This window comes from Sarcophilus harrisii, chromosome 1 (assembly GCF_902635505.1).
Source record: "Sarcophilus harrisii chromosome 1, mSarHar1.11, whole genome shotgun sequence".
NCBI classification, from domain to species: domain Eukaryota; kingdom Metazoa; phylum Chordata; class Mammalia; order Dasyuromorphia; family Dasyuridae; genus Sarcophilus; species Sarcophilus harrisii.
The window spans coordinates 13,863,955-13,886,208 of NC_045426.1; positions in this window are offsets into that span (position 1 = coordinate 13,863,955).

A 22,254-nucleotide genomic window follows, 5' to 3' on the forward strand; every position below is an offset into this window, starting at 1 on the left:
CCCTCATTGGAGAAGGGCTGAGTAAGTTATGAAATATGAATGTTATGGAATGTTATTGTTCTATAAGAAACAACCAGCAGGAGGATTTCAGAAAGGCCTGGAGAGACTTACACGAACTGATGCTGAGTGAAATGAGCAGGACCAGGAGATCATTATATACTTCAACAACAATACTAGATGATGACCAGTTCTGATGGATGTGGCTCTTCAACAATGAGATGAATCAAATCAGTTCCAATAGAGCAGTAATGAACTGAACCAGCTACACCCAGCGAAAGAACTCTGGGAGATGACTATGAACCTCTACATAGAATTCCCAATCCCTCTATTTTTGTCCGCCTGCTTTTTTTATTTCCTTCACTGGCTAACTGTACACTATTTCAAATTCCAATTCTTCTTATACAGCAAAATAAGTATATGGACATGTATATATTTATTGTATTTAACATATACTTTAACAGATTTAACATGTATTGGTCATCCTGCCATCTGGGGGAGGGGATGGGGTAAAAGAGGTGAAAAATTAGAACAAAAGGTTTTTGCTATTGTCAGTGCTCAAAAATTACCCATGCATATATCTTATAAATAAAAAGCTATAATAAAAAAGAAAAAGAAAAATGGAACTGTAACTAGGTCTTCTGTTTATGAGGGATTTGTTCGAAATCCAAAGTACACTTTAAATAGGTGAACCCAAATAATAAATAAGATTAAAGTAATTTTGTCTTGTTGCCAAATTATATGTTTCATTGAGAAGATTCTAAAAGCAGTAACCAAAGAATTATCTATCTTAGCTTGACAAAAAGAACTCAGTTACAAAATGGTCACAAGTTCTATACTTAATAGAGAAGACAGGTAAGATTTTAACTTCAAAATCCCTTAGAGAAAAATTTAGGAGAATTTCAGGTCTGGTTTAATGTTGTGTCTTGTCATGTGTTCTATGTGGATCTAATTTGTAAATGATGAAGCTAAATTTAGGAATAGTTAGTTCTTTACTTCAGATTTGAAGGGACCTTAGAGAATCACAAAAATAAGAGGTGAATTAAGTATCTGTTTTAATTATCTATGCTATTCATTCTTTGTGTGAATTCATAGCCAACAGGGGTTTTACTTATGCCATTTCTTTTGGTGTGATCAACCAACAGAAACATGCTCTAAAAATAAATAAATAAATGACCTTTCAAAAAAATGTTTACAAGAGGACATAGCTGTCTTTCCGCTTCTTTCCACCACTGGCTGTGGGAGGGTGCTGAGAGGAAAAAGAGAAATTAATTGTAAACTAAAAAAAATATTGGAAACCAAATTTGTAAAAAGGAATAATCAAATTTCTTCCATTTCTAAATTGTAATTTGTTTAAGAATTTTGTTTTTATAATTGTATTTTATTTTTCCAAGTACATGTATAGTCTTCAACATTCATTTTTGTAAAACTTTGTGTTCCAAATTTTCCCCCTGCTCCAAGATAATAATCAATGTGATAAAGATTAAGTTTGTACAATTCTTTTAAAAATGTTTTCATGTAATTTATGTTGTGCAAGAAAAAGCAGATCAAAAGGGGGAAAACAACATGAAAAAAAAAAACAAGCAAACAAATAGCAACAAAAAAAATGAAAATACTGTGCTTTGATACACAGTCAGTCTTCCTGGTTCTCTTTCAAGATGCAGATGGAACTTTCCATCCCAAATTTATTGGAATACCTTGAATCACCAAGTTATTGAAAAAAAAAGTCCATCACAGCTGATCGTCACTTGATCTTGTTGCAATTGTATACAATGTTCTCTTGGTTCTGCTCACTTCACTCAGCCTCCGTTCATATAAGTCTTTCCAGGCCTTTCTGAAATCATCCTGCTGGTCAGTTTCTTTTTTAAGAAACTAAAGCTTTTTATTTTCAAAATATATGCAAAAATGCTTTTCAACATTCACCCTTGCAAAGCCTTGTATTCCAAATTTTTTTCTTCCTTTCCTCCCCTAAATGGAAAGTAACCCAGTAGATGTTAAAAATGCAATTCTTCTTATACCTATTTCCACAAATACCAGGCTGCACAAGAAAAATCAGATCAAAAAAAGAAAAAAATGAGACAACAAAATGCAAGCAAATGACAAGAAAAAGAGTGAAAATACTATGTTGTGATTCACACTCAGTGTCCACTGTCCTCTCTTGGTCTGCTAATCGTTTCTTACAGACCAATAATATTCCATAACATTCATTTACCATCACTTATTCAGCCATTCTCCAACTGATGGACATCCACTCAGTTTCCAGTTTCTTGCCACTACCAAAAGTGCTGCCACAAACATTTTTGCACACATGGGTCCCTTTTCCTCCTTTCTGATCTCTGTGGGATATAAGCCCAATAAAAACACTGCTGGACCAAAGAGCATGCATAGTTTGATAGCCCTTTGGGCATAGTTACAAATTGCATTCCAGAATAGTTGGATCATTTCACAATTCCACCAACGATGCATTAGTGTCCTAGTACAAAGTATTTTGATAAATGTTTATGGTACTAGCAAAAGTTTTAGAGTTTAATGAAAACAACAACAACAAAATTCATAGACCATTTATTCCTTATAAGGAACCTTTAAAATAACTTTATTTAAACTGAAGTTTGCATTTGAAGAACTGTTTCATTAGTCATAAGATATGTTCAGGAGACAATCAGTAAAATAAGAATTCAGGGAAGTCTTAAAATAAGAAAAATTGGGGGAATTTTCTAAAGATGACTTTAGGAAAAAACTCTTGTAAGTTTAAATAATTTGACAACTCAGATTTTTAAGGGAAAAACATTTGTTAAGCCTGAAGAAGTTTCAGTTAAACAATCTCTAAGTCTGAAGTTTTGGGGTATCAATCTTTGAAATGAGTTTTAATTTTAGCGTAAAATAAAGGCATATTTTAAAATACTTAAAGTTGGGGTAAGTATTATAGGAAAGAATTTTTATAATTAGAAGACAGAAGAAGTAAATCTTAGATGATCTTCAGAAAAGAATAAATGTGGATAAAATTGAAATTCATTTATCCAACTGATTTTAAACAACCTATCTGAGGACCCCAAGCAAGTCCTGATTGGGACTCCCAATTGAAGATAATTCACAAACTGCTCCCAAACTTGTTTTGAAATCAGAAGACTACTGAAGGTAAATGAAATGTAAAGCTACTACTGCAGTTTAAATCAATCGTTTAGGTAATTTACAAATACAGTAAAACTTAAATTGAAATCAATTGTTTAGTGAAAATTCTATAAATAAGACTATGGTAAGTTAGGGAAAGAGTTATGGAAGATAGAATTGAAGAAGAAGAGTATATAAAAAAGATAGATATAGGAATAATTTAAGTGCATGCACATCTAAGAGAGAGTGCTCAGATTATAAAAGATCAAATCAAAATGAATAATTGGCTTGTAGAAATATAAAATATTGAGTGGGAAAAATAATTTGCAAATTATTTTAGAATAAAGACATTTTATAGAGTGAAATAAGGAAGTTCACAATATAAAAAATTTTGATCAGTTGGACATTTGCAAAATCATAAAGCAAAGAGTGATTTGGAATTGGCTACTAATTGATACAGTACAATAGATTAGGTTAAAAAAAGGACATAATTTTTGAGTGATTTGAAATAGGGGAAAAAAACATGAGAGACACATAACTTCCATCAGACAGTTTTAAGTAATACAATTAAGAAATACAAACTATATAAAGGAAAAATCTGCTTTAATAAAAATAGAAACTTTAATTCACTAAATTGTTATGTTTCAAATAAAAGGATCTGTCTAATTTAAATCCTTCTCATATATATTAAATCAGGAAGATAATGATGATGTTAAGCCCTGAAATTTGAAATCTTTGGCAGTGATTGGCCTTTGTGGAAGTTGAGATTTTTAAAATATTGAATAACATTTCATTTAATGACCAGCAGGACGAATACAGAGAAGTTGGTTTGGGCACCCAATGGAAAAAAAACCCCCCGGATGGGAATGACAAAATGGAGCAAAGAAAGAAATCATTCTATTACCTAACAGGGATACCCGGGAAGGAAACTGGAAAGAAGGTGGATTTTTTTTTTAAAGGTTAACCTTCTAATTAATTCCCCTGAGGAACAAGAAAACTAACCCAGTTTGCACAAAATAAGATAAGAAACTCTTGAATTTCTTTTAAACGTATGGTTGCTTTTCCATCTTTGGGAGAAGGATGGAGGGAGGGAGGGGAAAAATCGGGACAGAAGTGAGTGCAAGGGATAATGTTGTAAAAAATTACACAGGCATGGGTTCTGTCAATAAAAAGTTATTTAATAAAAAAAAACATTTCATTTAAATGAATTCAGGTAAATTAATGTAATAAGAATTTCTGCTAATTTTTAACCATTAGGAAATTAACTTCTCTATTAGTGAGAAGCAAACATAAAAATTCCAAACATGGAAACTACAGTTTTAGAAACTTCATCAAAAATTTGTACAAGAAAGAGGCCATTGTGTCCCAAAGAGATCATAAAAAAGGGAAAAGGACCCCATTAAAAATAGCTGCCATTTTGTGTGACAAAACTAAGCTCAGTAATACCCATCAGTTGGTGAAAAAAGTTAAAGCCCTATAGATAAATGAATATTACTATTCTATAAAAAATATCAGAACATTTCCAGAAAAGGCCTGAAGACTTACATGAACTGATCTGGTAAACCAGAACCAGGAGAACATCAAGAACATCGTAAGTGGCAACAACAAGATTATAAGAAATCAGCTCTTGGACGTAGCCTCTCAACAGCGAAATTCCAAGCCAATTCAATAGTCTTGTATTAAGGAAAAAATCTCACCAGAAACTTTAAATCAAAGGTAATCAACATAATATTTTACTTTTTTTGTTTGTTTCTTACTTTAATTTTCTTTCTCATTTTTCCCTTTTAAACCCTTTTCTTTAAACCAAGAAAAATTTATTTTAAAACTCTTTTGATTACCCACCCATCTAAGGAAAGGTAAGGGGAAAAGGAAAGGGAAAAAAATATTTGCACAAATTTTGCAAAAGGTAATTGAAAACTATCTAGGAACTATTTTGAAAAATAAAAAACTTTAAAAAAAAAAAATTTAAAAAATAAAAAAACAAAAAAGTAATTTGGAAATCAAGATCATTGACAGTAACAAGCACCAAAAGGGAGTACCAAAAACAGCTATTTAGTATTTCCATTAGAATAAAATAAAAAAAAAAAAATAACACTATTTGAAAAAATTAAAAGAAACACTGAAAACACTAATCAAGTAACATTCCAACCATACCAAATTTTATTAATCCCTTAAGCATATGCATGCTAAATTTTAACCCAAAATAAGGGCCTCTGGAGGAAAAATTTATCCTCCAATCATCCTACTTACCAACAAGTAAAATTCCCTACAAGAAAACATGAAAACTGAAACAAATTTATTTTAGAAATTTACCCAACAACCACTTTCTGATTGTAATTATCCCTAATTCCCACAAAACCCAGAAAAATTTATGATATTATAATAAAAAAAAAAATCTAACTAAAAATTAAAATTTAACCCAAAAAAAAAAAATAATATAAAAACAAAGAAAAACAAAAACCAAATTGGGAAAAAGTAAATTTAATTTTAAAAACATAATTAAAATTTAAAACAAAATAATTTTAAATTTTAAAAAAGTAATTTTAAAGAAAATTTAATCCCACAAAGTAAAAAATTAAAAATTTTTTAAAAACAACCACCCTTTAATAATTTACCCCATCTCCCTTTTCTAAACAACAGAAAACAACAAACTAAATTTCAAAATCATAAAAAAATTATTAAAAAATTATCTTTCATTACCCCAACAAAAGCAAAAAATTAAATTTACCAAGCAAAATTTTGTTACAAAAAAAAACTAAACCAAAACAAAATTAAAAAACAACAAACTTTAAGAAAAAATTTTTACAATCCAAAAATTTCCAACAAAAACCTCATTTAAAATATAAAAATTAACTTTTTATAAAAAAATCAAGCCATTCTCAATGAAAAAATAGTAAAAAGAAAAAACAAAACAATTCTCAAAATGAAAAGTAAAAACAACTAATCATTATAAAAAATACTCCAAGTCTTATTTCAAAAAACCAAAATTAAAACAACTCTAAAAACCACCACACCACCTTCCATTGCTAAAAACCAAGAAAAAAAAAAATTAATTGTTGGAAAATGGCAAATCGTAATACATTATTGGGAAAATTGCCAAAAAAGTAACCATTTTAAAATAATTTGAAACATAAAAAATTATCCAAACTTTATACAACCCTTTAACAATATTACTACAAAATTTATATCCCAAAAATTATAAAAGAAAAAGAACCCATATGAAAATATTTCCCCTCCTTTGTAGTAGCACAAAACACAAACTTTAAACCAAAATTCCCTCCAATTTGAAAATAACTAAACAAAATTATTAGTATATAAAAAGAAAAAATTACAATTTAAAAAGCAACCAAAAAGGAATTTCAAAAAACCCGAAAACCCACAAAACAAACAAGTAAAACAAACAAAACCAAGAAAATCATTACCTACTTCAAACAACAACCACCAACCCATTACCAAAAAACCATCCCTCCAAAACAAAAAATCCAACCCATCCTTTCCAAACCCAAAACAAACAAAACCAAACAACCCCAAAAAAAACTCCGGGAAATAACTAAAAACCATTACATTAATTCCCAATCCCTATATTTATCCCCACCTCATTTTACCCCAAACTAATTTAAATATTTCCAAGTCTAATTCTTTTTTACAACAAAAAAAACTTTTCATATTAACCTTATTGGTTCTAATTTATATTTTAATTATTTTAACATCTTATTTCCATTTGGGAAAGGGGTGGGGCAAAAAAAATTGGAAACAAAGGTTTAATTATAACCAAAGTTACCCAATTCCTTATATCCGAAAAAGGGCTAAAATTAAAAAAAAAAATAAACACATAAAAACAAGGCATACAAGAAAACATATTCAAAAAATTTCCACTTTTACAAGGTTACTTTGGAAAATTATAAATAAATTCCAATGTATTTATTTCCTAAAATTCTCTCTTTTTATGGTTTAAATCATTATCTAAAAACCAAACAATTTAAAAATTTTAAAAAATTTGGGTGGTTTTAATTAAAAAAACGAAAAACAGAAAACAATTAAATATCACCAAATTTTTTAATATAACCAACTACCCAAACCAAAAAACAATTATAAAGCAATGGCATCCAAACCCCCAATACTGGCTTAAAAAGAAATAATCCCAATCAGGGAAAAAGTTAAAATCACAAGGACAAAAGAAATTTTAACTAAACAACCAATTTTAACCAAACTCCAAAAAAAGCCAACTTTTTCAAAATAAAACTCACTTTTTGACAAATCTTCCCGGAAAAAGGAAACTAAATATAAGAAAAGGGCTCCCCACATCTAAACCACATAAAAAATAAAATCTAAATTTCGGAAATTTAAACATAAAAAGTAATATAACAAAAAAGAAACATAGGAACAAACCCAAATCTGGGAAAAATTTTTCCAAAAAAACTGGAAATTAAAAAAACACAAACAAAAGATTATATTAAAAAATTTTTAAACAAAACAAAATGCAAAACAAAATCAGAAATCAAAAACAAAAAAGGGAAAAAACATTTTACATTTCATAAATTAGGAAAAACATTCCAACATTTCAAGAAATTAAAATATTTCAAAGGAAAAATTTCCAAATTACCTCATTTTAAAATTATAAAATTAACTCCAAATTTAAAAAATCAAGGCATTCTTAATTAACAAATTAAAAATATAAAACACAAAAAAAAAAAGCCCATTGAAAAATTCTCCAAATCACAAACCAACAAAGCCAAAAACCTCAAAACCACCACCACCTCCAAACCCTAAGATGACAGGAAAAGACAAGGAAGAATGCTGGAGGTGATGTGGGAAAACTGGGACACTGATGCATTGTTGGTGGAACTGTGAACAGATCCAATCATTCTGGAGAGCAATTTGAAACTATGCTCAAAAAAGTTATCAAACTGTGCATACCCTTTGACCTAGCAGTGTTTCTATTGGGCCTCTATCACAAAGAGATCATTTAAAAAAAGGGAAAGGGACCCACATGTGCAAAAATGTCTGTGGCAGCCCTCTTTGTAGTGTCAAGAAACTGGAAACTGATTGTATGCCCATCAATTGGAGAATGGCTGAATAAGTTACGGTATATGAATGTGATGGAATATCATTGTTCTTTAAGAAACGACCAGCAGGAGGATTTCAGAAAGGCCTGGAGAGATTGACATTAACTGATGCTAAATGGAATGAGCAGAACCAAGAGATCATTGTAATCAGCAACAAGAATAGTGTACTTTGATCAATTCTGATGGACATGACTCCTTTTAGCAATGAGTTGATTCAAGCTAGTTCCAGTAGCCTTGTGGAAAGCCATCTGCATCCAGAGGGAGGACTGTGGGAACTGACTGTGAATCACAATGTAGTATTTTCATCTTTTTAGTTGTTGTTTTCTTGATTTGTGTTTTCTTACTCAGTTACTTTCTTTTTTTGATCTGATTTCTCTTGTGCAGCAAGAGAATTGTAAAAATATGTTTATACATATTGGATTCAACATATATTTTAGCATGTTTAACATATATTGAATTCCTTGCCATCTAGAGGAGGGGGTGCGGAGAAGGAGGAGAAGATCTGAAAGACAAGGTTATGCAAGGGTCAACGTTGTCAAATTATCTTGGCATATATTTTAAAAATAAAAAGCTTTATTTAAAACATGTATGTATATATATATATATATATAAAATACATGTATTATATATTATAATATATATTAATATATTATATATTATTATATATATATAAGCCAATTAAAATATAGGAACCTTGTGCAAAATGAAGTTTAATTATTGCCACTAGTCATGATAAATCAAAAGTGACTGAACTGAAACTATTGTCATGGTATTAAATTAGAGAATTCAATCAATGCCTGTATGTACAAAGGGGATAAAAAATATTTACATTTGTCTCCCAGGTTTGTGGGGAGAAAAACATACTTGTGAAGTACTTAAGACATTGCATGGTTTGTAAAGAATGAGCATTGTAGTGCTCCGTCCTTGTAGGAATACAATTAAAATAAAATGCTATCACATTTATAGGTATTTTTTCTTCTTGGCATGGAATGTTTAAAAAATGAGAAAGTACAGATTGAATATTTTTAAGTATTACTAAAAACAGGCTCTTAAGCAACTTTCTTTTCATGGTAATTTTATTTAATTTATTTTTTAGATAATAGCTTTTTATTTTCAAAATATATGCAGACAAATTTTGATATTCACCCTTGCCCTTGTGTTCCAAATTTTTCTGCCTTCCATGCCCCTCACTCCTCTCCCAGACAGCAAGTAATCCAATGTATGTTAAACATATGCAAGTCTTCTGTACATATTTCCACGTTTATCATGCTGAATAAGAAGAATCAGAACAAAAAAGAAAAAAATAAAAACAAAAAAACAAAAAGCAAGTAAACAACAAAAAAGGCGAAAATACTATGTTGTGATTCACAGTCAGTTCCTACAATCCTCTCTCTGGATGCACATGGCTCTCTCCACAAGTCTATTGCAACTAGCTTGAATCAAGTTATTGCTGAAAGGAGCCACGCCCATCAGAATTGATCATAGTATAATCTTCTTGCCATGTACAACGATCTCCTGGTCCTGCTCATGTCCCTCAGCATCAGTTCGTGTAAGTCTCTCCAGGCCTCTTTGAAATCCTCCTGCTGGTCATTTCTTACAGAACAATAATATTCCTTAACATTCATATACCAAGCTTATTCAGACATTCTCATCAGTTTGCAATTCTTTGTCATCACAAAAAGAGCTGCCACAAACATTTTTGTACATGTGGGTCCCTTTCCCTCCTTTATGATTTCCTTGGAATACAGAGGCACAGTTTGATGGCCCTTTGGACATAGTTCCAAATTACTCTCCAGACTGATTGGATCAGTTCACAACTCTACCAACAGTGTATCAGTGTCCCAGTTTCCTCACATCCCCTACTAGATCCATCCTTATCTTTTCCTGTCATCCTAGCCAATGTGAGAGGTGTGTAGTGGTGTCTCAGAGTTGTCTTAATTTGCATTTCTCTGATCAATAGTGATTTAGAGCAACTTTTTTTCATATGACTAGAAATGATTTCAATTTCTTGATCTGAAAATTGTCTGTTCATATCCTTTGACAATTTATCAATTGAGAATCGCTTGAATTCTTACAACTTTGAGTCAATTCTCCATATACTTCAGAAATGAGGTCTTTCTGTGCATCCCCTTTGATCAAGAATTGTTACTACTGAGCTTATATCCCAAAAAGATCTTAAAGGAGGGAAAGCGACCCACGTGTGCAAAAATGTTTGTGGCGACTTAACACCATACACCAAGATAAGGTCAAAATGGGTTCATGACCTAGGCATAAAGAATGAGATTATAAATAAATTAGAGGAACACAGGATAGTTTACCTCTCAGATCTGTGGAAGAGGAAGGAATTTATGACCAAAGAAGAACTAGAGATCACTATTGACTACAAAGTAGAAAATTTTCGTTATATCAAATTGAAAAGTTTTTGTACAAACAAAACTAATGCAGATAAAATTAGAAGGGAAGCAATAAACTGGGAAAACATTTTTATAGTCAAAGGTTCTGATAAAGGCCTCATTTCCAAAATATATAGAGAACAGACTCTAATTTATAAGAAATCAAGCCATTCTCCAATTGATAAATGGTCAAAGGATATGAACAGACAATTCTCAGACGAAGAAATCAAAACTATTTCTAGCCATATGAAAATATGCTCCAAATCATTATTACTCAGAGAAATGCAAATTAAGACAACTCTAAGATACCACTACACACCTGTCAGATTGGCTAGAATAACAGGGAAAGATAACGCAGAATGTTGGAAGGGATGTGGGAAAACAGGGGCACTGATGCATTGTTGGTGGAATTGTGAACACATCCAGCCACTCTGGAGAACAATTTGGAACTGTGCTCAAAAAGTTATCAGACTGTGCATACCCTTTGATCCAGCAGTGTCTCTACTGGGCTTATACCCCAAAGAGATACTAAAGAAGGGAAAGGGACCTGTATGTGCCAAAATGTTTGTGGCCGCCCTGTTTGTTGTGGCCAGAAGCTGGAAAATGAATGGATGCCCAGCAATTGGAGAATGGTTGAGTAAATTGTGGTATATGAATGTTATGGAATATTATTGTCCTGTAAGAAACGACCAGCAGGATGATTTCAGAGAGACCTGGAGAGACTTACACGAACTGATACTGAGCGAAATGAGCAGGACCAGGAGATCATTATATACGTCAACAACGATACTGTATGAGGATGTATTCTGGTGGAAGTGGATTTCTTCGACAAAGAGAAGATCTAACTCAGTTTCAATTGATCAATGATGGACAGAAACAGCTACACCCAAAGAAAGAACACTGGGAAATGAATGTAAACTGTTTGCATTTTTGTTTTTCCTCACAGGTTATTTCTACCTTCTGAATCCAATTCTCCCTGAGCAGCAAGAGAACTGTTCGGTTCTGCACACATAGATTGTATCCAAGATCTACTGTAATCTATCTAACATGTACAGGACTCCTTGCCATCTGGGGGAGGGGGTGGAGGGAGGGAGGGAAAAAATTGGAACAGAAGTGAGTACAAAGGATAATGTTGTAAAAATTTACCCTGGCATGGGTTCTGGCAATAAAAGGTTATTAAAAAAAAAAAGAAAAAGAAAAAAGAATGTTTGTGGCGGCTCTTTTTGTAGTGGCCAGAAACTGGAAACTGAGTGGATGCCCCTCAGGTGGGGAATGCTGAGTAAGTTATGGAATATGAATGTTATGGAATATTATTGTTCTGTAAGAAACGACCAGCAGGATGTTTTCAGAGAGGCCTGGAGAGACTTGTAGAAACTGCCTGAGTGAGCAGAACCAGGAGAACATCAAGAACATCGACATGGCAACAAGATTATACAGAGATCAGCTCTGATGGACGTGGCTCTTCTCAACAGCGAGGGGATTCAGGCCAGTTCCAATGGTCTTGTGATGGAGAGAGCCGTCTGCACCCAGAGAGAGACTGTGGAGTCTGAGTGTGGGTCACAACATAATATTTTTACTTTTTTGTTGTTGTTTGCTTGCATTTTGTTTTCTTTCTCATTTTTTTTCCTTTTTGATTTGACTTTTCTTGCACAGCAAGAATTGTACATGTTTAATCTATATTGAATTACTTGCCATCTAAGGGAGGGAGTAGGGAGAAAGGAGGAGAAAAAATGTTTGGAACACAAGGTTTTGCAAGGGTGAAAGTTGAAAACTATCTAGGACTATGTTTTGAAAATAAAAAGCTTTAAAAATAAAAAAAGGATTTAAAAAATAAAACAAAGAGGTGGTTAAGAATCAGGATCATTGACAGTGAGCAAGCACCAAAATGGAATTGCCTTTGAGACAGCTGTTTAGTGTTCCATTAAGAATGAATAATAAAGAAGAAAGAAAGAAAAGTAACTTACTGTTGTGGAAAGAATAGCAGAGAACCTGCTGGGGCACTAATACAAGTGACATTCCTGTGCCATACTTGGGTTTTGGCCAATCCCCTTGGGCATGGCCAAAAAGTAGCTAAATAAATACTTTTAGAGCATGAAAGTGGTTAACTCTGAGGAGGTAGATGATTTATCCTCCAGTCATCCTGCTTACTGACAGGTGGGATTCCTACAGTGAGGAACTTGTGGGGCTGAATGAGTTGTTTTGGGGTCTGTTTGCCTAGCACTTAAAAAACTATGTGATTGTAGTTAATCCTAATGGCCCAGAGGCCCTTAAAGAAGTTGATATGAATTGTGATGTGTAACCATTAAAGAAATCAAAAGGGCGTGTATTAAAGGAATTAAGTATTTAGAAGAAAAAAAAGAGTAGTATTATATAAGGAAATAAGGAAAGTAAGAATGAATTGATGGGTAAGAAAAGGTGGAGTTGGTTTGCCCTGAGAGCATGAATTCAAGGTTTGAAAGCAAATGGTTTTGGAGTTTTAAAAAGGTGATTTTAGGGAGGGTCTTAATCCCACTGAAATAAAAAAAGATTAAGGAATTTTTTTTAAAGTGATGCCCTTTGATGGTTGCTGCCCATCTCCCTTTTCCTAAGCAATGGAAGACAACAAGCTAAGTTTCATAAAATGCATGTAAAATAATTGATTGATGAAGGATTATCTCTTGGATGTGATTTAAATAGTTATGCTAAAGGGTTGACAACTTAGAAAATTGATAGAAATTCATTTGGGCGTTTGGATAATTCAAAGAACTGAAAAAGCAGTAATAGACAGTTGGGAGTATCACCATGAATTAAAAAAAAAAAAAAAGCCAACTAGCTGTGCCAGACCTAAAACTATATTATAAAGCAGCAGTCATCAAAACCATTTGGTACTGGCTAAGAAATAGAGTAGTCAATCAGTGGAATAAGTTAAGATCACAGGACAAAATAGATGATAACTATAGCAATCTAGTGTTTGACAAACCCAAAGAACCCAGTTTTTTGGATAAGAACTCACTTTTTGGCAAAAACTGCTGGAAAAATTAGAAACTAATATGGAAGAAATTAGGGTCCAACCCACACCTAACACCACAAACAAAGATAAGATCTTAATGGGTTCATAATTTAGACATAAAGAGTGATATTATAAGCAAATTAAAAGAACATAGGATAGTTTAGCTCTCAGGTCTGTGGAGAAGGAAGGAATTTGTGTCCAAAGAAGAACTGGTACTCATAAATGAACACTAGATAGACAATTTTGATTACTTTAAGTTAAAAAGTTTTTGTACAAACAAAACAAATGCAGACAAGATCAGAATCAAAGCAATAAATTGGGAAAACATTTTTATATTCAAGGGTTGTGATAAAGGCCTCATTTCTAAAATATATAGCGAATTGACTTAAATTTATAAGAATCTAAGCCATTCTCCAGTTGACAAATGGTCAAAGGATATGAACAGACAAGTTTCAGATGAAGAAATTAAAACAATTTCTAATTATATGAAACGATGCTCTAAATCACTATCAATCAGAAAAATGCAAATTAAGACAACTGAGATAGCACTACACACCTCTCAGATTGGCTAAGAGGACAAGAAAAGACAAAGAGGAATGTTGGAGAGGATGAGGGGAAACTGGGACACTCATACATTGTTGATGGAGTTGTGAACAGATTCAACCATTCTAGAAAGCAATTTGGTACTATGCTCAAAAAGTTATCAAACTGTGCATACCCTTTGACCCAGCAGTGTCACTACTGGACTTGTATCCCAGAGAGATCTTAAAGGAGAGAAAGGGACCCCTATGTGCAAGAACGTTTGTGGCAGCTCTCTTTGTAGTGGCAAGAAACTGGAAACTGATTGGACACCCATCACTTGGAGAATGGCTGAATAAATTATGGGATATGGATGTTATGGAATATTATTGTTCTGTAAGAAATGACCAGCAGGATGATTTCAGAAAGGCCTGGAGAGACTTACAGGAACTGACGCTAAATGAAATGAGCAGAACCAGGAGATCATTGTACACAAAAACAACAACAATACTATACAATCAATTCTGATGGATGTGGCTTCTTTCAGCAATGAGTTGATTCAAGCTCATTGAAATTTGTGGAGAGCCATCTGCATCCAGAGAGAGAACTGTGGGAACTGAATGTCAATCACAACATAGTATTTTCATCTTTTTAGTTGTTTTCTTGATTGGTGTTTTCTTACTCAGTTACTTTCTTTTTTTGATCTAATTTCTCTTGTCTAGCAAGAGAACATTATTGAATATTACATGAATATTACACATGTTGGATTTAATATATATTTTAACATGTTTAACATATATTGAATTGCTTGCCATCTAGAGGAGGGGGTGGGCACAAGGAGGAGAATATCAGAAACACAAGGTTATGCAAGGGTCAGTGTTGTCAAATTATCCCTGCATATGTTTTAAAAATAAAAAGCTTTATTTAAAACATATATATATATATATATATATATATAAACCAACTAAAAATATAGGAACCTTGTGCAAAATGAAGTTTAGTTATTGCCACTAGTCATGATAAATCAAAAGTGACTGAACTGAAACTATTGTCATGGTATTAAATTAGAGAATTCAATCAATGCCTGTATGTACAAAGGGGATAAAAAATATTTACATTTGTCTCCCAGGTTTGTGGGGAGAAAAACATACTTGTGAAGTACTTAAGACATTGCATGGTTTGTAAAGAATGAGCATTGTAGTGCTCCGTCCTTGTAGGAATACAATTAAAATAAAATGCTATCACATTTATAGGTATTTTTTCTTCTTGGCATGGAATGTTTACAAAATGAGAAATTACAGATTAAACATTTTAAAGTATTACTAAAAACAGGCTCTTAAGCAACTTTCTTTTCTTTTTTTATGATAATTTTATTCAATTTATTTTTTAGATAATAGCTTTTTATTTTCAAAATATATGCAAAGACAATTTTTGATATTCACCCTTGCCCTTGTGTTCCAAATTTTTCTGCCTTCCATTCCCCTCACCCCTCTCCCAGACAGCAAGTAATCCAATATATGTTAAACATGTGCAAGTCTTCTGTACATATTTCCACATTTACCATGATGCATAAGAAAAATCAGATCAAAAAAGAAAAACAATGTGAAAAAAAGAAAAAGCAAGTAAACAACAAAGAAAAAGGTGAAAATACTATGTTGTGATTGACATTCAATTCCCACAGTCCTCTCTCTGGATGCAGATGGCTCTCTCCACAAGTCCACTGGAACTAGCTTGAATCAACTCATTGTTGAAGAGAGCCACGTCCATCAGAATTGATCATAGTATAATCTTGTTGCCTTGTACAATGATCTCCTGATTCTGCTCACTTCCCTCAGCATCAGTTCCTGTCAGTCTCTCCAGGCTTCTCTGAAATCCTCCTGTTGGTTGTTTCTTGCAGAACAATAATATTCCATAACATCCATATTCCAAGCTTATTCAGACATTCTCCAACTAATGAGCATCAGTTTCCATTTCCTTGTCATCACAAGAAGAGCTGCCACAAACATTTTTATACATGTGGGCCCTTTCCCTCCTCTATGATTTCCTTGGAATACAGACCAAGTAGAAACACAACTGGATCAAAGGATATGCACAGTTTGATAGCCCTTTGGACATAGTTCCAGACTGCTCTCCAGAATGACTGGATCAGTTCACAACTCCACCCACAATGTATCAGTGTCCCAGTTTCCCCACATCCCCTACTAGATTCATCCTTATCTTTTCCTGTCATCTTAGCCAATGCGAGAGGTATTTAGTGGTATCTCAGAGTTGGCTTAATTTGTATTTCTTTAACCAATAGTGATATAGAGCACCTTTTTTTCATATGACTAGAAATTGTTTCAGTTTCTTCATCTGAAAATTGTCTGTTCATATCCTTTGACTATTTATCAATTTGAGAATGGCTTGCATTCTTATAAATTTGAGTCAATTCTCCATATACTTTAGAAATGAGGTCTTTCTCTGAGTCCTTGGATATAAAATTTTTTTCCTACTTTTCTGCTACCCTTCTAACCTTGTCTGCATTAGTTTTGTTTGTACAAAAACATTTTAACGTAATATAATTAAAATGATCAATTTTGTATTTCATAATGCTTTCTAGTTCTTCTTTGGCCATAAATTCCTTCTTTCTTCACAGATCTGAGAAGTAGACTATCCCTTGTTCTCCTAATTTGCCTTAAAAAACTTTCAAGACATTAAAAAAGTCTGGCACTTGGCCCCACATAAAATGCCATGGGTAATAAAATAAATGACTTCCTGTGAAGTGATAAGTTTGAAAGGTATTTAACTAAATTATTATCACCTGACTGGAGATGTTTTAAATTTTAAAAAGCTAAGAGAAGCTGCTAAAGCAAGATTCTTCCTTTTTTCAAACTCAATACTTTTATATTATCAATACATCAGTTACATGATTACTGGAGGATATTTTGTTTAAAAAAAAAAAAACTAGGAAAGGATAATCATGATAGTAAATGACTTGCTGTTGGTAGAGAAACATGGTAAAATCCTTTGTCTCTGAAGCTCCTTTATGAGCCCTATTCAGATTATTGGGAAATCTGCCATTTGAGAAAGTAGGGCCTCTCCCACTCAAAATGGCGAAATGAAATTTTTGAATAAGTGGGCATCATATGGGATCATTTAGAAGCTCATGTGCTTGTGTCTTTTGGTGCTGTTCTTTGGAACCAATATTCACTGTGTGCGAATTGGTGGTGAAGAAGTCCAAAGAGCAATACCAGGCTAAACAGGGCTCTTGGGTCTGGGGGAGAAAACTAAGCCCCTCCTCCCTAGAAAAATTATTTTAGCTGGGGGGAGGGGAGGCACTATTGTAGCCCCCCAAGGATAGCAGAGTCAGTCAAAGGAGAGGGGCTCACTCCAGATCCCACCCCAATGGCAACTTCCAGGACTGTCCCTTGTCCAACTTGTGGGGTTTTAATGGGTTTCCCTTTCAAGTCCCAGCTGCGGGGGACCCTCTGTTAGCTTGTAGCCCAATTGAGCTCTTACAGAAAAAGAGGGGTTTGTACCCAAGTCAGGCCTTGAACAGTCCCTAGTCTAAAGCCACAGTTTCTTCTGACTCCACAGTTTTCACCAAGGAAATTTACTCCCCTGGGGGACCCCATCTCCCCGGCACCCCTCTGTGTTCTAGAAATGCTCTCAGGTGCTCCCTTTGGCTTTGTCTGCGGACCAGGGTGGGGAGGGATGGTGGGGAATACATTCTACATGAGACTTGGAGGCTAATCTAGGAGAAGAAATAATCATTATTTAGCCCCAGGTGGTAATTAGTGGAATGCTGCAGTTTGAAGAACTGTCTCTTGGGACTCGAATTTGCTGCTATTCTCGGCCTTGTATCCAGGTAGAACCGTCCGACCCTTCCCAAAGAGAAAGGCCCCGTGCCCCTGCAGATGCCCCGGGCGGAGGTCTGTCTCTGGGCCTGGCAGGAGAGCAGCCTGGGGAAGGCACAGGGAGGAAGCTCTCGTCCCGTCCCCATCTTGGTAACTAAGACATTTTCCTCGCTGGCTAATTCCGAGCCTGGCAACGACATCCTGCCATATAATTGGCTGCCTGTGACTCATACCTGCAATCCGACAGAACTAATGCGGCGGCTGCCATCCGAGCTCCTGCCTGTGACTCACACCTGCAGCCCCCCGGCCCCCGGCCCTGCCTTTCTCCTCAGAGAGAACCGCCACTGCTAAGGGCAGAGAGCAAGCAAGATGGAACTAATTGGGGACTCGTGATGAAGTTCTCCCTGCCAGGGTAATGGGGAATCATTCTGAATTGTCATTCAAGGCACAAACAAGAGAGACCATAAAACCCATCACTGGTGGGTTATTTTGTTTACAAAAGACATTCATTGTGAGAAGCTGGAGCAGCTACTGAGTAAAAAAAGGGACACAGTTTTCAAAACTGGATTATCAATTTTACATGTAAAAATTAGTTTGAACCATTTATCCAATGATATTAAGAGAGACAAAGATTCATTTTCTAATTTAGACTCTCATGAGGCAACAGTCGAAATTCTCTGAAGTTTCAGGTGAATTATGTGTTCTCAATGATGATGATGATTCTGATGCTCTATTTGATGTTGCATTTGTGTCATGAACCAGATCTTGGAGAAAGAAGTGCCTTACAAGCCCCCTACTCTGAAAATATAAAATTATAGAGCATGGACTTTTTTCATCTATATCAGGAATATGCGATTCTCAATAACCAAATTCACCTAAAGCCCTGAAGCTATGATGATTGGAACTTGCTTTTAGACCTCACATGACTATAATTGTTATTATTCTGAGTCTGATTCCAGTGATGATCATTAAGGAATCCTGTTAAGTCAGTAATTCTCTGGGATTGACCCCCATGAATTACAGGTAGAGTTCTCATGGAGAAAGCTGAAAAGATGTGGAAAGATGAGGTAGACTTTGGATGACTTGATTTACCTGTTATAACATTTCCTTTTAAATGGAAAATATCCCCAATTTTAAGCCTGGCTAAAAAATTTTTAAATGGCTATTTATGTGTCTCTAATCTGAAATTGACATGAAATTAGGGAAGTATTTTTCTCTCAATGTCCCTATTCTCTTTCTCTGTCAAATTTCTAGGATCATTACTGGTTATCAATATAAATACAATATTAAATCCTTATTTCATAGGTTAATGCTAGAGTACATCTAAGCTATTATAATAAGATACAAGATTTGAGCTATTTAGCTTAAAATTTTAGACTTTCCAAAAATTAATGTAAGGATAATTGGTTATTGATGTTACAATTTATGGAACCAAATTGTTCTATCAATTAGTAAGCCTAAAACAAGCATCTTCAGTTTTGGTTTGAGGAAAATAATGTTAGACTATGTAGTGTTACTAAAACAGGAAGAACCAATTTTATTTGGGTTTATTATTGATATTGAACATGTCTTGGAAGGCAAATGTTTTATTATAAATAACTTATTTGGTCTATACTGTCTTGAAATTGACTACTCAATGTATCTCTACATCCCACCCTAGAGCTTTTTTTGGACAATTCCAATTATTATGGGAATTTTAAAATGAATTCAATTATGTATTAAGAATCATCATCATAAAAAGTGCTCTGTTAATAGTTCCATGCCAGAATCTCATCTTACTAAGGGAGAAAATAAAAGGAGAGATGAATAACTAGAAAGGAATATAACTATTCAGTTGGTTTTAATAAATAGTTATAATAAGATTAGGTAATTATGTGTGTCAAATATAAAATTTAGAATCACAGTTTTTAAAAATTTCCAATTGTTATTTGAATTTGCCTGTCTAAAAATGTCAATTCTCTGATCTAGCAATGTTCCTATCAATACTATAGTGAGCTGACTCACTAACTGACCAAGTAGCAAAACTAGAATTATGTTAAGATCTATTTTGTCAGAGATTTTTCATGGAAAAGGGGATCTCTCCGAGTAACCTGAACTGGAGAAGCAAATCCACCGGCAGTTGCTCTGAAGCCACAATCACTCTTGTATTCCTAAAAGGATAGATTTCCAGAGGACCACGGGATGGTATCAGATGATGTTTCAGAGACTGGACAAAAGTATGAGTTGGGGGGAGTGAGCACGACATGTCCCGGAGCCTGCAGTGACTGGAACTTCAGATCCTCCTTTTCAGTCTCCTATTCACCTTTTGCTCCACCATTAAGAGAGATGACTAATAATTCCTTTGTTCTTGGAACTCAACATATTTCTTATTTTCCTCTAATCCCTGTCCTACAGCCATCTAGCTCTGTTGTTCTTCTGCTTAGATGTTGCCTTTTATCATCATAATAAGGTGGCTCTTTGTCAAAATTGCTTGAATTATTTTCATAAACTCAAGATTTCCAGAACCTCCGTGTAGTACAAACAATGACTGTCATGCTACAGTTGAACAAATACTCTCTGATCCCCCCACCTCCCAATTTTTATATCCTGTATATATGTTTTGCTAGGAATTATTTGTCCCTCATTGTTCTTGGTCAGTGAAAGAGTCATCACAGACATTTAGCATACATTTAATATATGGTGAGTTAATATTTAATCAAATGGAGCATAATCAGTAGGTTACAAGTTGTGCTCATTTCCCTCTTCTCTAATGTTATACCTTTGTGCCTCGGGGAGTTTACTTTCCTCCTTTAGGTTTTGTATCACTCATGGACAACTTTCCTCCATGCATTTAGAGTGCAACACTCCAAAAAAAAACTGGAATTTCTCTGCGAATCAAAAGGGAGGAATGTGAAAAATAATTCCCTTGGATTCCCATTTTATTTCAATTAATCAATTTGACATTTTATATAAATCACATAGGGATGGATAAGTTCTCAAACTTGAATGCAATAGTCACTACTTGATGATCAGGTTATGAGGCTCACTTGTATAAGCGCAAAAATGGTGATGAAGATTCCTCCATCCTGTTTTATTCAAGCTCCATGTCCAAGCCTTGGGTGGGGCAGAAAGTCCCTACTGCCTCTGGGATGTTCTTGGAGCATTTGTATTGTGTACACCAGCTCCCCTTGCCTGACTTAAGGAGGAGCCCATCCACCTCGTGCCCACCGAATCAGCACTAAATGTTCTGTTTTCGAGTTCTATCCAAATCATAGAATGTACATTTCATAATTTCAACAAGATTTGATTATTTCTTTTTCCTCATTTAATGAGTCTCAGTGGATTCTTGATGTTGCAAGTTATTCCTTGTTTCACCCCACTCAAGACCCTTCATTCACTCCTTTCAGGAAGCACAGGAGCTTGGGGACTTTTGATTTTACAAAATCTGTGTCCTGTGGCTCTTCCAGAACAGCAGGTCCCCAGCTCCGGACCATTTACCTGCACTCAGGGATGCTGTTTGCATGGGCTACCTGCCCAGTTCTCCAGCAGCAGGAGCCGCCCGGGTTCCAGGTCTAGGATTTCGTGTTGTCCATCACTGCGGGCACGTTCCATGTGCCAGTGATGACTAGGATCATCTTTGCAAAAGGTTTGTGCATTTTTTGGTGTTTCAGGGCAATAGCCCTGCCCGCCACGGTGGGTAGTTTGTTTCTGGGCGCCTTTTCCAGCCCCTTCCCCACTCCATCAGTGCCATCCTTCAGATACCCAGGGGTCCCCAAATCCCTCTGTTGCTCCAGTTCAGAGAGGAGATAAGTCCATGGACTGAGCCACCTGGTGCAGGCTGGGACTCTAGCCCTTAGTGCATCAGGACCTGGGGATGGGGATGGGCATGGGGGAGAACCAGGATGGCCCAGCAAAGCCATCCTTGTGCTTTCCCCAGTTTCCCTCAGACACAATGTGAAATCAAACCTCTGAGCAGATTCTGGGGTGACGGAACCCACAAAATGACAACGTGAAACAACTTTTCAGCCCAAGTTAACTTAGAAGGACTTTATGAAAAGTCTGTGTCACGCAGGCAAAGGGGGAACGAGACTGTGTCTGGGCAAGCCAGCGGGAGGTCCTTAGTCAAGCACAGATCAGCACCTGCGGCCCCGCGGTCTTGGCTCAGCGGGCTGGTAGCGCAGTGGGCCTGCTGGGAGGCTTCCAGCCCCAGCACAGAGAGCAAATTGCCAGCTCCGGAGCCCTGGCACGTAAAGCATGCCTCGGCTGGGGTATAGCAGCTTAGTGGCCAAGACAGCAGCCCTAAAGCCGGGACAAGAAGTCTAGGACACTGTTCCCGAGCCCCAGGAGGCCTGAAAGTCACTTTCAAG